Here is an 18,029-nt window from a genome sequence, read left to right on the forward strand (position 1 = left end):
TGGGAGAACTTGCACAATTGGTAGCTGACTAAATACTTTTTTGCCCCACTGTATATCTCTCTGGTGGGTAGGAGCGTTGGGCCAGTAACCGAATGATTGCTGGATCGAATCCCCGAGCTGACAAGGTAAAAATATGTTGTTCTGCCCCTGAGCAAGGCAGTTAACCAACTGTTCCCCGGGCGCCGATGACGTGGATGTCGATTAAGGCAGCCCCCCGCACCTCTCTGATTCAGAGAGGTTGGGTTAAATGCGGAAGGCACATTTCAGTTGAATGCATTCAGTTGTACAACTGATTAGATATCCCCTCTTACTTAAAGATACTCCTTTCCCTTTTTGGTTTTTGCGACTGCACTTGAAGAAACTTTCAATGTTCTTGAAATTTTCCGTATTGACTGACCTTCATGTCTTAAAATAATTATGGACTGTTGTTTCTCTTTGATTATTTGAGCTGTTCTTGCCATAATATGGACTTGGTCTTTTACCAAATAGGGCTATCTTCTGTATACCCCCCCTACCTTGTCACAACACAACTGATTGGCTCAAACGCATTAAGAAGGGAAGAAATGCCAATGAAGGGTATATAACAAAGTATTGAGAAACTTTTGTTATTGACCAAATACTTATTTTCCACCATAATTTGCAAATAAATTCATTAAAAATCCTACAATGTGATTTTCTGGATTTTTTTTCTCTCATTCTGTCTGTCATAGTTGACGTGTACCTATGATGTACATTACAGGCCTCTCTCATCTTTTTAAGTGGGAGAACTTGCACAATTGGTGGCTGACTAAATACTTTTTCCCCCACTGTAATCTCTCACTCAATGTCAACAAAACGAAGCAGATGATCGTGGACTTCAGGAAACAGCAGAGTGTGCAACCCCCTATCCACATCGACCGGACCGCAGTGGAGAAGGTGGAAAGCTTCAAGTTCCTTGGTGTACACATCACCGACAAACTGAAATGGTCCACCCACACAGACAGTGTGGTGAAGAAGGCGCAACAGAGCCTCTTCAACCTCAGGAGGCTGAAGAAATTCAGCTTGGCACCTAAAACCCTCACAAATTTTTACAGATGCACAATTGAGAGCATCCTGTCGGGCTGTATCACCACCTGGTACGGCAACTGCAGCGCCCACAACTGCAGGGCTCTCCAGAGGGTGGTGCGGTCTGCCGAACGCATTATCGGGGGCAAACTACCCGCCCTCCAAGACACATACAGCACCCGATGTCAGAGGAGGCCAAAAAGATCATCAAGGACATCAACCACCCGAGCCACTGCCTGTTCACCCCGCTATCATCCAGAAGGCGAGGTCAGTACAGGTGCATCAAAGCTGGGACCGGGAGAATGAAAAACAGCTTCTATTTCAAGGCCATCAGACTGTTAAATAGCCATCACTAGCACATTAAATGCTGCTGCTGCCTATTGAAATCACTGGCCACTTTAAGAAATGGAACACTAGTCACTTTAATAATGTTTACATATCTTGCACTACTCATCTCATATGTATATACTGCATTCTATTCTATAATATTCTACTGTATATATTATAAAATTCCACTCCTTACTAGTTTTGTGTGTATTAGATATTAGTTGTGAAATTGTTAGATATTACTTGTTAGATATTACTGCACTGTCGGAGCTAGAAGCACAAGCATTTCGCTACACCCGCTATAACATCTGCTAAACACGTGTATGTGACAAATAACATTTGATTTGATCACTGGGGCCAAGCTTCCTGCCATCCAGGACCTCTATACCAGGCGGTATCAGAGGAAGGTCCAAAACATTGTCAAAAGACTCCAGCCACCCTAGTCATAGAGTGTTCTTCTCTGCTACCGCACGGCAAGCGGTACCGGAAGCGGCAAGTCTTGGACCAAAAGGCTCCTTAACAGCTTTTACCCCCCATTTGTTTTTACACTGCTGCTACCCTCTGTCTATTATCTACGGATAGTCACTTTACCCGTACCATTACCTAGGTATATATCCTCCTTTTGATTTAGTGAAAAATAAACTTTGATTTGATTTGATTTGGTGTGGGGGGGCTGTGCTTTGGAAAAGTGGATGGGGTTATATATTACCTGATTGGCCCTGTCCGGGGGTATCGTCAGACGGGGCCACAATGACCCCCAACACCCGGCTGATGGCTGATTTCCAACGGCTGATGGCTGTACAGCCGATTACATACTCATTTTCAGCAGGGTACTTTTCCTCTTAAACTAAATAGGCTACTTTTCAACTTGCTAGTCATCCCACTAGAATGAACAATTTGCATCTTCTAGAGATCTATTGATAGAACGTTAGATAGTCACGAAGCTGACAGGGAAACAGTCTGCTGTCTGTCCTCCCTCTCGGTACCTGTGTGGGTGGTGTGTGTGCTGTGGTTACAGTCAGACTTCTTTACACGAAGGGAGATAGCATGAATTTGCACATCTCATATGTGACCCATGGATTCGATCCTATGTAGCAAAATTTGAAATATTGTTTTTTACATTGGATAAAAGTAGAGACTCAGAGCTAGAAAATGGTATATCATACACTGCATTTGAGGAACAATGGGAATGTAATTCTGCTTTGAAAGTTGATAAACTTTCACTTTTGAGAAAATGGCCCGTGGATGTCCTTGAATGGTCTTTGAATGTTTTGGTACACCTACTGGAGAGCTCTTATTTTTTTCTACACCCATTCAGCATCGTTCAAACCCTCTTAAGCCTTAGCCCCACCCATCTCTTTAAGGATTCACATGTGAGGCCATGTGCTAAACAGAGTGAGTAAGGTAGTGTAGAAAACAATCAAAGATTTCGAGACTAAATGTAGTAGCATAAAGTAGTGGTAAAAATACACTGTATTTAGTCATTGGCCGATATCCTAATCTGACTTTGGTGCAGGTCATGTTGTTGTTCACATTGCCGTCTCTGTTTAACTGTCATGATTTAACTGGATTTGAACCCAAATGCAGACAACTACACCAAGCCAGAGAAGGTTTAACAGGTTTATTCACAAAGTTCAATTTGTCCAGGTTTCCAATAATAGGGGAAGAGCAAGTCCAGGTTTACAGGGAGGGTAACAGATCCAGGTTCAGAGCAGGTGTGGTACCGTAATGTCCTAGTGTCCATGGTGAGTCCAAAAGGGAGGTCCGGTAGGGGAAAGCAGGATGGTGGTGGCAGGAGTAAAGCGGAGGCAGGAGTCAGGTTCCAATAATCTGTGGCACAGGAGAAAAGTAACTAGAACAGGCCAAAAACACAAAGGGCGAAAACAAGCAGGTTGAGTCAACAGCGAAACTAACATGGTCATCTTGACTATGATCTGACGATGAGTGGCAAGTTTGAACGGGTCTTAAAGGCTGAGGTGATTATGGTGAATGAGCTGCAGCTGGAACCCTGACTCCCGCACACCAGACTTCACTCCTGCAATCAAGGACAGACAGAGGGGAGGGGGAGAGCAGAGAGAGCGCTACCTAGCGGCAGTAGACCTAACAGTACCCCCCCCTCTACGGACGCCACCTGGCGGCCGACAGGGTTTATCGGGATGTCGCCGGACAGTGTAGACAGGACCCCCACCCACGATCCTGGGCGGAGGAGGGGGACGAGAGGGCGGGCACAGAGGGCTAACCGACACAGGCTTAATCTGGGAAACATGAAAGGTGGAATGAACCCGTAGGGAGGCAGGAAGCTGTAGCTTAACCGCGCAGGGGTTAACAATAGACAGTATCTTGAACGGTCCTATAAAACGCGGCGCCATCTTCTTAGACTCCACTTTCAATGGAAGATCACGTGACTTAAGCCATACCTCTTGACCAGGAGAGTAACCGGGAGCCTGGGACCGGTGACGGTTGGCTTGCCTCTGCATGTACGCCGAAGCTCGGGACAGAGCTACCCTGGCCTTCCTCCAGACCTTGAAGCAGCGGCGCATGTGGGACTGCACCGAGGGTACCGCCAGTTCCCTCTCTTGAGAAGGGAACAGGGGAGGTTGATAACCCAGAGCACACAGAAAGCGAGACAAACCAGAGGAAGCGTTAGTCAAGGTGTTATGAGCATATTCCACCCAGGGGAGCATGGAGCTCCATGACCCAGGGTTAGACCCTGTGACACAGCGGAGAGCGGTCTCCATCTCCTGGTTCGCTCTCTCGGCTTGCCCGTTGGTCTGGGGGTGATATCCAGAGGACAGGCTGGATGTGATGCCCAAAGCTTTACAGAAAGCTTTCCATACCTGGGAGACAAACTGGGGACCCCTGTCAGAGACAATATCCGTGGGTAGACCATGAGAGCGGAACACATGTTCAACCAAAATATCAGCCATCTCTCTGGCAGTGGGCAGTTTAGGTAGGGCCAAAAAATTAGCGAACTTAGAAAAACGATCAATCACAGTAGGAATGACAGTCTTTCCAGACGAGGGGGGAAGTCCAGTGACAAAATCCATAGCAATGTGCGACCAGGGCCGGCTGGGTATTGGTAGAGGTCGTAGATGACCAGCGCTGGCCTGGGTGGAGTTCTTACTTCGTGCACATACCGTACAAGCAGCAATGAAGGCTCGAGTGTCCGCCTCCATCCTGGGCCACCAGAACTTCCGTCGCACAAAGTCAAGGGTCCGCGTAACTCCAGGGTGACAGGTAAGGGGAGACGAGTGAGCCCACTGAAGTACCTGGGAGCGAGCAGACTCAGGGACAAACAACCGGTTAGGAGGACCCCTCCCAGGGTCAGCTTGATGATGTTGAGCCTGTCTAACAATCCCTTCGATGTCACATGTGATGGCCGCAATACTGCAGGTAGGAGGCAAGATGGGTTCAGGGTTACTACCAGTATCAACAGCCGAATGAACACGAGACAGGGCGTCAGGCTTGACGTTGCGTGACCCAGGACGGTAAGACAGAGAAAAAATTGAATCTCCCAAAAATAGTGCCCACCTGGCTTGACGGGGGTTGAGCTGCTTTGCTGACTGGATGTAAGCCAGATTCTTATGATCCGTCCAAACGATGAAGGGTTGATCCGCCCCCTCCAACCAATGTCGCCACTCCTCGAGAGCCAGCTTAACGGCGAGCAGTTCACGATTGCCAACATCATAATTCCTCTCTGCCTGAGAAAGTTTCCTTGAAAGAAAAGCACAGGGATGCAGTTTGTTATCTTCAGGAGAACGTTGTGACAACACCGCACCTACCCCAGTGTCGGATGCATCCACCTCCACGACAAACTGGCGGTCGGGGTCCGGCTGCATCAGAATGGGAGCCGAGGCGAAGCGATGTTTCAGTTCTTCGAACGGTGATTCGGCCCCTTCATTCCAAGCGAACGGTCGTGACATGGAGGTGAGAGCGGTGAGTGGCGCCGCAATGCGGCTGTAGTCCTTGATGAACCTCCTGTAGAAGTTCGCAAACCCCAGGAATCGTTGAAGTTGTTTGCGGGTGGAGGGGGCTGGCCAGTCCGTGACAGCAGAGATCTTAGCTGGGTCCATCCGCAACTCCCCCTGAGCTATGATGTAACCCAAAAAGAGGTCTCAGACACATGAAATTCACATTTCTCCATCTTCACAAACAGTTTGTTCTCCAACAACCTTTGCAACACCTGGCGCACATGCAGTTCATGTTCCTGGGAGGACTCTGAGAAAATCAAGATATCATCCAGATAGACAAAAACAAACCGATTCAACATGTCCCGAAGGACATCATTGACTAGTGCCTGAAAAACAGCAGGGGCATTGGACAACCCAAAAGGCATAACTAGATACTCAAAATGTCCCAAGGGTGTGTTGAAGGCAGTCTTCCATTCATCACCTTTACGAATGCGCACCAGGTGATACGCATTTCGTAGATCCAGTTTGGTAAAGATAGTTGCACCATGAAGGAGGGGAAAAGCAGAATTAATTAAAGGCAGAGAATATTTGTTCTTAATGGTGATGTTGTTAAGTCCACGGAAATCAATACAGGGTCTGAGGGTCTTATCCTTCTTTCCAACAAAAAGAATCCTGCTCCTACAGGTGACGAGGAAGGACGAATAATACCTGCCGCCAAGGAGTCCCGAATGTAGTTCTCCATAGCCTCCGTCTCCGGGCGGGAGAGATTGTACAGGCGACTGCTGGGGAGAGGGGCTCCTGGCTGGAGGTCAATGGCGCAGTCGTAAGGCCGGTGAGGAGGAAGAGAAGTAGCTCTGTGTTTGCAGAACACGGATGCCAGGTCATGATACACGTCAGGGACAGCAGAGAGATCCATGGACTCCAGTGGAGGTTGAGGCACAGTGCTGGCAGGGGGCTTAGCAGAACACAAACAATTCACATGACAAAATGTGCTCCATGAAACAATTCTTCCTGTCACCCAATCAATGTGTGGATTGTGTCTTATGAGCCAGGGGATACCAAGGACCAGGGGGGTCTGTGGGCAGTCAATGATGTGAAACTGAATGTTCTCCTGATGATTACCCGACACTCTGAGACAAACAGGCACAGTCTGATGAGTAATACGGGTCAACAATTGTCCATTTAGACCCTTAGCCTGCAGCGGACGGTCCATAGGTACAGTCTCTAAATCCATTTGTTGGGCCAACTCTCGATCCAAAAAGCTTTCATCGGCACCAGAGTCAACCAGCGCACTAACAGGGAAATCCTGGGACTGCCACTGGAGGGATGCCTGGAGCAGAATGCGGGGAGAAGAGGAAGAATCCGCTGCTCGGCTCACCAAAACTTCTCCCATTAATGATGAGCCGGCCCCTTTCCCGGACGAACTGGGCAGGAAGGAACGAAATGACCAGCTTCTCCACAATACAGGCAGACCCGAGCCTGAATACGACGTGCACGCTCCTCTGAGGACAACCGTGCACGACCCACCTTCATGGCTTCGGGTTCAGTGCTCCTAGTATCGACTCGGGAAGACTCGGCCTTCTCCGTAGGGAAGAGGCGGGGAGGAGTTGGTTGACGACAGACAGGTTGTTTGGAACTACCACTCCTCTCCCGGCGGCGCTCCCGAATCCGATTATCCAACCTGATGGTGAGTGAAATAAGATTATCCAGCGTAGGCGATTCATCATATGACACCAATTCGTCTTTAAGGTCTCAGCCAAAGCATTAATGAACACTCCTTGTAATGCCTCGTCATTCCAACCACTCACTGCCGCTAAAGTCCGAAACTCCACTGCCATCTCCGCCACACTGCGAGACCCCTGCGAAGAGAAAACAAACGTTTAGCAGCCTCCTTGCCCCGTACGGGGTGGTCGAAAACCATCTCATCTCAGTGGTGAAGGCAACGTAAGCGTTGCAAATGTCCGACTGACTCTCCCAGACCGCGGATCCCCAGGAACGAGCGGAACCGCTAGTAGAGTTGATAAGGTAGGCAATACGGGCTCTTTCTGAGGCGTAGGTGAGGGGCTGTTGTTCAAACACCAACGAGCATTGAGTCAAAAAATCACCACAGGTTCCCATGTTCCCGTCATAGCGCTCTGGAGCAGGAACAAAAGGCTCTCTGATCTGGGCTGGAGGAGCCGGAAAAACAGGCGGAGCATGAGAAGGAGCAGTTTGTATGCCATGAACGAGGGGTGCATTATTAACTTGGGTAGTAAGGGCAGACACTTGATTGGTGAGTAATTGAACCTGATTACGCAGCACCTGACTGTTCTCGGATATCGTCTTAAACAGGGTATCATGTTGGCCAAGTAAAATGCCCTGATTGGCTATGGCAGTCCGAATTTGAGTGCACTCTGGGGTGGTATCCGAGCTACTGTCTGCTGGGTTCATGTTGGTCAGATCATACTGTCATGATTTAACTGGATTTGAACCCAAATGCAGACAACTACACCAAGCCAGAGAAGGTTTAACAGGTTTATTCACAAAGTTCAATTTGTCCAGGTTTCCAACAATAGGGGAAGAGCAAGTCCAGGTTTACAGGGAGGGTAACAGATCCAGGTTCAGAGCAGGTGTGGTACCGTAATGTCCTAGTGTCCGTGGTGAGTCCAAAAGGGAGGTCCGGTAGGGGAAAGCAGGATGGTGGTGGCAGGAGTAAAGCGGAGGCAGGAGTCAGGTTCCAATAATCTGTGGCACAGGAGAAAAGTAACTAGAACAGGCCAAAAACACAAAGGGCGAAAACAAGCAGGTTGAGTCAACAGCGAAACTAACATGGTCGTCTTGACTATGATCTGACGATGAGTGGCAAGTTTGACCGGGTCTTAAAGGCTGAGGCGATTATGGTGAATGAGCTGCAGCTGGAACCCTGACTCCCGCACACCAGACTTCACTCCTGCAATCAAGGACAGACAGAGGGGAGGGGGAGAGCAGAGAGAGTGCTACCTAGCAGCAGTAGACCTAACATTAACACACAGCCGATTACATACTCATTTTCAGCAGGGTACTTTTCCTCTTAAACTAAATAGGATACTTTTCAACTCGCTAGTCATCCCACTAGAATGAACAATTTGCATCTTCTAGAGATCTATTGATAGAACGTTAGTTAGTCACGAAGCTGACAGGGAAACAGTCTGCTGTCTGTCCTCCCTCTCGGTACCGGTGTGGGTGGTGTGTGTGCTGTGGTTACAGTCAGACGTCTTTACACGAAGGGAGATAGCATGAATTTGCACATCTCATATGTGACCCATGGATTCGATCCTATGTAGCAAAATTTGAAAAATTGTTTTTTACATTGGATAAAAGTAGAGACTCAGAGCTAGAAAATGGTATATCATACACTGCATTTGAGGAACAATGGGAAAGTAATTCTGCTTTGAAAGTTGATAAACTTTCACTTTTGAGAAAATGGCCCTTGGATGTCCTTGAATGGTCCTTGAATGTTTTGGTACACCTATTGGAGAGCTCTTATTTGTCTACACCCATTCAGCATCGTTCAAACCCTCTTAAGCCTTAGCCCCACCCTTCTCTTTAAGGATTCACATGTGAGGCCATGTGCTAAACAGAGTGAGTAAGGTAGTGTAGAAAACAATCAAAGATTTCGAGACTAAACGTAGTAGCATAAAGTAGTGGTAAAAATACACTGTATTTAGTCATTGGCCTATATCCTAATCTGACTTTGGTGTTGTTCACATTGCCGTCTCTGGTTAACACACACAATATCATATAAAATCTAAGTTTATTTGTCACATGCACAAGATACAGAAGGTGTAAACGGTATAGTGAAATGGTTTCTTGCATAGTGGAGTATTTTGTTTAGACATGTAGCTAGCTAGCTAAACAATGAACCATAATCCCAACTCTGCAGGTAGCTAAAACTAACCAACTATGTTCAATGTTAGCTAGCTAGCTAATATTAGGTTATGCAATGCAAATGGCTTTCTGAGATACAGATATTATTACACAGATCATACACGTAACGTTAGCTATCTAGCTAACAGTACACTTTAACTTGCAATGAGAACAACTTTCTGACAAAATTAGAAACGTATAATATCTGTATGCATGGAGGAACGCTTTTCCCTCTCTGTCACGGATGCCATGGTTGCCCTTAGTTTGAAGATGTAATCCGGAGACAGGTGTTTTATACAAAAGCCTTCTGTGTTCTCTTTTCAACTCTTTTCGACTCTCCCTGAATCATCACTCTGCTTCCACCGGGTATTCCACTGATTTCAAAACTCGGTCAACTTCTTTCGTGACAACAACACCGTTGATCGCCGTTTCTTCCCCATCACTGTCATCAGAAGACTCTACAATGTCTGGTTCAATGAAAATGTTTTTAAACTATATCAGGGATTTCCTCACCGTCTGATTCATTTTTAGAGTTAGAGAGAGTCAGCATTGCACGATCGTCCTCCAGAAAGTAGTCCATCACAATGTTTTCCCACTGATCTTTGTCAATAGCGCCTGTTAACTTCAGTGCAGCAATGTTGAGAGCAGTAGCAACCCTTTTTCAGTTCTCCATGATATCTTTAAAAAAAGCCATCTTAGAAAGGATTATCTACACATGTTGGGCAGCTCATGTGATATACAGAACCATGCTACATGGCAGACCAATCGGAACTCATCTCTCGGCATGTCCAGCACATTCATTATCTCAGCCAATCATGAATAGCCGGAAGGTTCCTGTATTTCTCCGTGGCTAAACCAACTAGGGTCGTAATTTAACATTTGCATTTGTATTTACAGATGGCATACAATTTTGTTATTAAGGCAAATGAAAGTTCACATGTTCCAGAAGGCATTCCTGCCATAAAACACATTTTGATAATAAAAAATTAAATAAAATGTTCAAATGCCTCTCCTGTGAAGTAGTGATGTGCGTCATACGCCTAGCTTCCTGAAACGGGTCACATCTAATGTGACTGAATTTGCACGTCCCATATAATGTGGTAACAATGAGTCGAAATCCACTTAGCCTATTGTTTTATGGCACATTCATTTATTTTATTTCGCGTGCCGGGTCCGACATAAATGGTGTCAGTAAAAAAGAGTTGGTCAGGCCAGTGGATCTCGTCAGCAAATCTTTGCATTCCAGTTCAGCATTCCAGTTCAACCTGCTTTGTTGCAGTGTACCATTGAAAACCATTGCACACACATGCATAAATGTCATGCTATTTGTATTTGATCAATATGATTGGCCATTCATGTACGGAGCGATTTCAGTACCAACAGAAACTCTATTTGAATTCAATGTTTTTGAATTTGTATTCAGATATGTAATCTTATTTTATTTGTAATGCATAAATGTAATCATTGAATTCATAGATTGAACTTTGAAACTAAATTGAATTAATATTGCATTCTGTTTTCAAATTCAATTTCAATTTAATTGAATATTCAAATTCAATATTTATATATTATGTTTCAATATGGTAGATGTTGTATTAATTGTCTGTGTATCAAGTTTATCAAAGTTTAATATATTCAACTTCTCAGATGCATTCAGATTCAGTTTTCAAATTCAGTTCTCTAAAATCAGATTCAAAACCAGAGACATCCTGGTACTTTCAAGCAAGGACTGGTAGAGGAGAACAGATAGAATCAAGAGCTCTCTGTGTTAAACAGGTTTCTGGTGGTTTCTGAAGCCAATATGGCATGTTTAATGTATTTTCTTTCTATGAATTTGGCTCTAGCATTTGAACCAGTTTGGCTATAAGCTATTATGACCCCATTCCTGAAAGCTAAGAGTCTCTGGAACACGGATATGCCTTCTGTTCCCTTCTATGATGATCACAGGAATCAAAATACAAAATACACACTAGAAAATGTGTGTTCCTCAAGGGTTCTTTTGGAAGGGTGATGGTTCTACAGTATGTTGTCTCACCTAGCTATCTTAAGATGAAAGTCATTCTGGATAAGAGTGTCTACTAAATGACTACTAATATAAATGTAAAAATTAACCATTTCAAAGCATGCTGAGTATTATACTAATGAGCTGCGGCCCGAATCAAGGCCTATAATAATACCCAGTGTGTTTTGCAGTTCATTTTTGGTACGTTCATTTTCACATAGATAAGTACTGCAAATTAAGAAATCATGTGACTAAACTAAATAAAAATAGTTTAGGCAAACACGGCTCCATCATTCATTGAATCAGATGGCTCATTCATCACAAAACTTGCTGATATTGCCAACTACTTTAATTACTTTTTCATTGGCAAGATAAGCAAACTGTCACGAATTCCGCCGAGGCTGCTTCCCCTCCTTGTTCGGGCAGGTTTCGGCGTTCGTCGTCACCTGCTTACTAGCTGCTGCCGATCCATTTATCATCACTCCACCTGTCTTGTCTAATTAATCACACACACCTGGTCCTTATCCCCAATTAGTCATTGTATAAGTGTTCCCTCTGCTTCCTCGTCTGTGTGGGTGATTGTTTGTAGTGAGCTGTGTGTAGCTCGGTTGAGCTACCCTTACCTTGTTGTTGCTAGGGTAGATATTTCCTCTGTGCCTGAGTGTTGTTGTCGCATGCTTGGGCATCTGTTTATCGACGGAATAAACTCTTTGGACGCATATTACTCTCCTGTGCCTGACTCCTATCACACGCATCACAGAATCACCCACCCGCTATGGAGTCAGCGGGAGAAGAGCGCATGCCTGGAGTTGTGGCACAGGTCCAAGAGCACTCCACAATGCTGGCCAGCTTGGGGGAAGCGATGGATCGGGTTCTTCAGGTCGTCCAACGCCTGGAGAGGAGCAGACCCGATCTGTCGAGACCAGCTGGCCAACCGGATCCAGCCACCTACACCCCAGCACCAGGAGGGATCCAGATATCCCGACGCTGTGCCAGGGATTCCTCCTCCAATTGGAGCTTTACTTCGCCAGCATCAGGCCGGCACCATCGGAGTGAGAGAAGTTGTCAGTCCTCGTTTCCTGCCTCTGTGGGAGAGCCCTGGAGTGGGCCAACGCGAAGTGGAACGAAGGAGGAGCCGCGTTGGAGGACTACAGGGAGTTCGCTTGCCTCTTTCGGGCGGTATTCGACCACCCGGCCGAGGGTCGAGAGGCGGGTGAGCGACTGGTCCACCTGAGGCAGGGGACGAGGACTGCGCAGGACTTCGCGTTGGAGTTCCGGACGCTGGCAGCGGGGTCCGGGTGGAACGAGCGGGCCCCGATCGACCATTTCCGGTGCCATCTGCGGGAAGACGTCCGACGGGAGCTAGCCTGCCGGGACACCATGTTGTTCTTCGATAAACTGGTGGACATGGCCATTCGGTTGGACAACCTGCTGACAGCCAGAGGACGTCCTGGTAGGGGTCTGCCCGTTTCCATCCCGGAAGACTCGGACCTCAAGCCGATCGAGCTGGGTGGAGCCGCCGGCCGAGAGAGCGGTGGAGGACAGCGACAGTGCCACTCTGGTGGCACGAAGGGACAATCCACCTCACGTCGTAGTCAACGCTCTTTTGGGCCTGGAGGCGGCAGGCAGGGCACTCACGCACCACCCCATGTATCGAACACCCACACTCGTTCAGAGCCCTCTGCTGCGCACTGTAAAATACTTGTCTCCTTTCCTGAGCACATGGATGTTCCCCAGTGTAACTTTATGGACAGGGCATTCGCACACTGTATAGGCATTCCATTGATTCCCCTTTCCATTCCACGCCCCATCAGAGCACTTGATAGTCGACCATTAGGGTCCGGGTTGGTTAAGGAAGTTACTGCACCAGTCATCATGATTACCCAGGAGACTCATTGTGAACAGGTTACTTTTTCCATTATTGAGTCTCCTGCTTTCCCTGTGGTATTAGGTATCCCTTGGCTAGCACTCCACACTTTCCGTTGGTGCAACCACGGTGGAAAGTCCAGACAGTACCTCCACTGTGTGCATTCCCCCTGAATACCTAGATCTGGTGCAAGCGTTCTCTAAAACGCAGGCTACTAAATTACCACCTCATCAGGTGGGGGATTGCGCGATAAACCTCCAGGTAGATGCTGTACCTCCCAGGAGTCATATATACCCCCTGTCACAGGCTGAAACGGTGGCTATGGAAACAAATGTCACCGAGTCCCTGCGCCAGGGGTATATATGTCCCTCCACTTCACCCGCCTCCTCAAGTTTCTTCTTTGTGAAGAAGAAGGACGGAGGTCTTCGCCCGTGCATTGATTATCGACCACTGAACAGGGAGACGATAAGATTTAGCTTTCCTCTCCCTCTTATTCCTTCAGTGATTGAATCAATGCATGGGGCGCGCTACTTCACCAAATTAGTTCTCAGGAGTGCATACAACCTGGTGTGTATCAGAGAGGGAGATGAGTGGAAGACAGCATTCAGCACAACCACAGGGCATTATGAATACCTGGTGATGCCCTATGGTTTGATGAATGCTCCCTCAGTTTTCCAGTCCTTTGTGAACGAGTTGTTTCGGGACAGGCACCTAGGCACCTCCCAGCGGGTAAGTTACAACCTTTACCAGTTCCACAACGACCATGGTCTCACCTAAGTGTTGATTTTTGACTGATCTTCCCCTCTCCCAAGGTAACACCACCATCCTGGTCATTGTGGACCGCTTTTCTAAAGCCTGCCGCCTCCTTCCTCTGCCCGGTCTCCCCACGGCCCTGCAGACTGTGGAGGCTCTGTTTACACACGTCTTCCGGCACTAAGAGGTACCAGAGGACATAGTGTCTGACCGAGGTCCCCAGTTCACGTCCAAGGTCTGGAAGGCGTTCATGGAACGTCTGGGGGTCTCGGTCAGCCTGACCTCTGGCTTCCACCCCGAGAGTAATGGGCAGGTGGAACAGGTAAATCAGGACGTGGGTAGGTTCCTGCGGTCCTACTGCCAGGACCGGCCGGGGGAGTGGTCGGGCAGAATATGTCCAGAACTCTCTTCACCACTCCTCCACTAACCTAACGCCTTTCCAGTGTATTCGTGGCACCAGAGACAGACCGAGGCTCCTGCGGTGGATGACTGGTTTTGGCGTGCGTCGTCAGAAGCGCCGTGCGTCGTCAGAAGGCCAACGCTGACCCCCACCGCAGTGAGGCCCCCGTCTTTGTACCGGGGGATCGGGTCTGGCTCTCGACCCGGAATCTGCCCCTCCGGCTGCCCTGCCGGAAGCTGAGGCCGCGGTTTGTGGGCCGTTCAGTCCTGAGGAGAGTCAACGAGGTCACTTATAGGTTATTACTTCCCCCTGATTACCATATTAACCCCTCGTTTCATGTGTCTCTCCTCACGCCGGTGGTAGCTGGTCCACTCCAGGAGTCTGAGGTGCGGGAGGTCCCTCCACCTCCTCTGGACATCGAGGGGGCCCAGGCGTACTCTGTCCGTTCCATCCTGGATTCGAGGCGTGGAGTGGGGGGCCTTCAGTACGTCGTAGAGTGGGAGGGGTACGGTCCGGAGGAACGGTGCTGGGTTCCGGTGAGGGATATCCTCGATACCTCCATGTTATGGGATTTCCACCGTCGCCATCCTGCTCGCCCTGCTCCGCGTCCTCCTGGCCGTCCTCGATGCCGGGTTCGGCGCGCGGCTGGAGGGGGGGGTACTGTCATGACTTTCACAGAGGCTGCCTCCCCTCCTTGTTCGGGCAGGTTTCGGCGTTCGTCATCACCGGCTTACTAGCTGCTGCCGATCCATTTATCATCACTCCACTTGTCTTGTCTAATTAATCAAACACACCGGGTCCTTATCCCCAATTAGTCATTGTATAAGTGTTCCCTCTGCTTCCTTGTCTGTGTGGGTTATTGTTTGTAGTGAGCTGTGTGTAGCTCGGTTGAGCTACCCTTACCTTGTTGTTGCCAGGAAAGATGTTTCCCCTGTGCCTGAGTTTTGTTGTCGCATGCTTGCGCATCTGTTTATCGACGGAATAAACTCTTTGGATGCATATTACTCTCCTGTGCCTGACTCCTTCTATCACACGCATCACACAAACTTAGGTATGATATGCCAGCAACAAACGCTGACATTACACATCCAAGTATATCTGACCAAATTATGTGTGGAAGAGGTGAAACAATTATTGTTGTCTATCAATAGTGACAAGCCACCGGGTTCTGATAATCTGGATTGAAAATTACTGAGGATAATAGTGGACGATATTGCCACATCTTCAATTTAAGCCTACTGGAAAGTGTGTGCCCTCATGCCTGGAGGGAAGCTAAAGTCATTCCGCTACCCAAGAATAGTAAAGCCCTCTTTACTGGCTCAAATAGACCAATCAGCTTGTTATCTTCAGACGACTCCCCTTACAGCCCGGTACTGGTTTACCTTCAGTCGACTCCCCTTACAGCCCGGTACTGGTTTACCTTCAGTCGACTCCCCTTACAGCCCGGTACTGGTTTACCTTCAGATGACTCCCTTTACAGCCCGGTACTGGTTTACCTTCAGACGACTCCCCTTACAGCCCGGTACTGGTTTACCGTCAGTCGACTCCCCTTACAGCCCGGTACTGGTTTACCTTCAGTCGACTCCCCTTACAGCCCGGTACTGGTTTACCTTCAGACGACTCCCCTTACAGCCCGGTACTGGGCTACCTTCAGACGACTCCCTTACAGCCCGGTACTGGTTTACCTTCAGACGACTCCCCTTACAGCCCGGTACTGGTTTACCTTCAGAGCGACTCCCCTTACAGCCCGGTACTGGTTTACCTTCAGACGACTCCCCTTACAGCCCGGTACTGGTTTACCGTCAGTCGACTCCCCTTACAGCCCGGTACTGGTTTACCTTCAGACGACTCCCCTTACAGCCCGGTACTGGTTTACCTTCAGACGACTCCCCTTACAGCCCGGTACTGGGCTACCTTCAGACGACTCCCCTTACAGCCCGGTACTGGTTTACCTTCAGACGACTCCCCTTACAGCCCGGTACTGGTTTACCTTCAGTCGACTCCCCTTACAGCCCGGTACTGGTTTACCGTCAGTCGACTCCCCTTACAGCCCGGTACTGGTTTACCTTCAGACGACTCCCCTTACAGCCCGGTACTGGTTTACCTTCAGTCGACTCCCCTTACAGCCCGGTACTGGTTTACCTTCAGACGACTCCCCTTACAGCCCGGTACTGGTTTACCGTCAGTCGACTCCCCTTACAGCCCGGTACTGGTTTACCTTCAGACGACTCCCCTTACAGCCCGGTACTGGTTTACCTTCAGACGACTCCCCTTACAGCCCGGTACTGGTTTACCTTCAGACGACTCCCCTTACAGCCCGGAACTGGTTTACCGTCAGTCGACTCCCCTTACAGCCCGGTACTGGTTTACCTTCAGACGACTCCCCTTACAGCCCGGTACTGGTTTACCTTCAGACGACTCCCCTTACAGCCCGGTACTGGTTTACCTTCAGACGACTCCCCTTACAGCCCGGTACTGGTTTACCTTCAGACGACTCCCCTTACAGCCCGGTACTGGTTTACCTTCAGACGACTCCCCTTACGGCCCGGTACTGGTTTACCTTCAGACGACTCCCCTTACAGCCCGGTACTGGTTTAACTTCAGTCGACTCCCCTTACAGCCCGGTACTGGGCTACCTTCAGACGACTCCCCTTACGGCCCGGTACTGGTTTACCTTCAGACGACTCCCCTTACAGCCCGGTACTGGTTTACCTTCAGACGACTCTTACAGCCCGGTACTGGTTTACCTTCAGACGACTCCCCTTACGGCCCGGTACTGGTTTACCGTCAGTCGACTCCCTTACAGCCGGTACTGGTTTACCTTCAGTCGACTCCCCTTACAGCCCGGTACTGGTTTACCTTCAGACGACTCCCCTTACAGCCCGGTACTGGTTTACCGTCAGTCGACTCCCCTTACAGCCCGGTACTGGTTTACCTTCAGACGACTCCCCTTACAGCCCGGTACTGGTTTACCGTCAGTCGACTCCCCTTACAGCCCGGTACTGGTTTACCTTCAGACGACTCCCCTTACAGCCCGGTACTGGTTTACCTTCAGACGACTCCCCTTACAGCCCGGTACTGGTTTACCTTCAGACGACTCCCCTTACAGCCCGGTACTGGTTTACCTTCAGACGACTCCCCTTACAGCCCGGTACTGGTTTACCCTCAGTCGACTCCCCTTACAGCCCGGTACTGGTTTACCGTCAGTCGACCCTCCTTACAGCCCGGTACTGGTTTACCGTCAGTCGACTCCCCTTACAGCCCGGTACTGGTTTACCGTCAGTCGACTCCCCCTTACAGCCGGTACTGGTTTACCTTCAGACGACTCCCTACAGCCCGGTACTGGTTTACGTCAGTCGACTCCCCTTACAGCCCGGTACTGGTTTACCGTCAGTCGACTCCCCTTACAGCCCGGTACTGGTTTACCGTCAGTCGACTCCCCTTACAGCCCGGTACTGGTTTACCGTCAGACGACTCCCCTTACAGCCCGGTACTGGTTTACCGTCAGTCGACTCCCCTTACAGCCCGGTACTGGTTTACCTTCAGACGACTCCCCTTACAGCCCGGTACTGGTTTACCGTCAGTCGACTCCCCTTACAGCCCGGTACTGGTTTACCTTCAGACGACTCCCCTTACAGCCCGGTACTGGTTTACCGTCAGTCGACTCCCCTTACAGCCCGGTACTGGTTTACCTTCAGACGACTCCCCTTACAGCCCGGTACTGGTTTACTGTCAGTCGACTCCCCTTACAGCCCGGTACTGGTTTACCTTCAGACGACTTACCTTACAGCCCGGTACTGGTTTACCTTCAGACGACTCCCCTTACAGCCCGGTACTGGT

This window comes from Coregonus clupeaformis, unplaced genomic scaffold (assembly GCF_020615455.1).
Source record: "Coregonus clupeaformis isolate EN_2021a unplaced genomic scaffold, ASM2061545v1 scaf0076, whole genome shotgun sequence".
NCBI classification, from domain to species: Eukaryota; Metazoa; Chordata; class Actinopteri; order Salmoniformes; family Salmonidae; genus Coregonus; species Coregonus clupeaformis.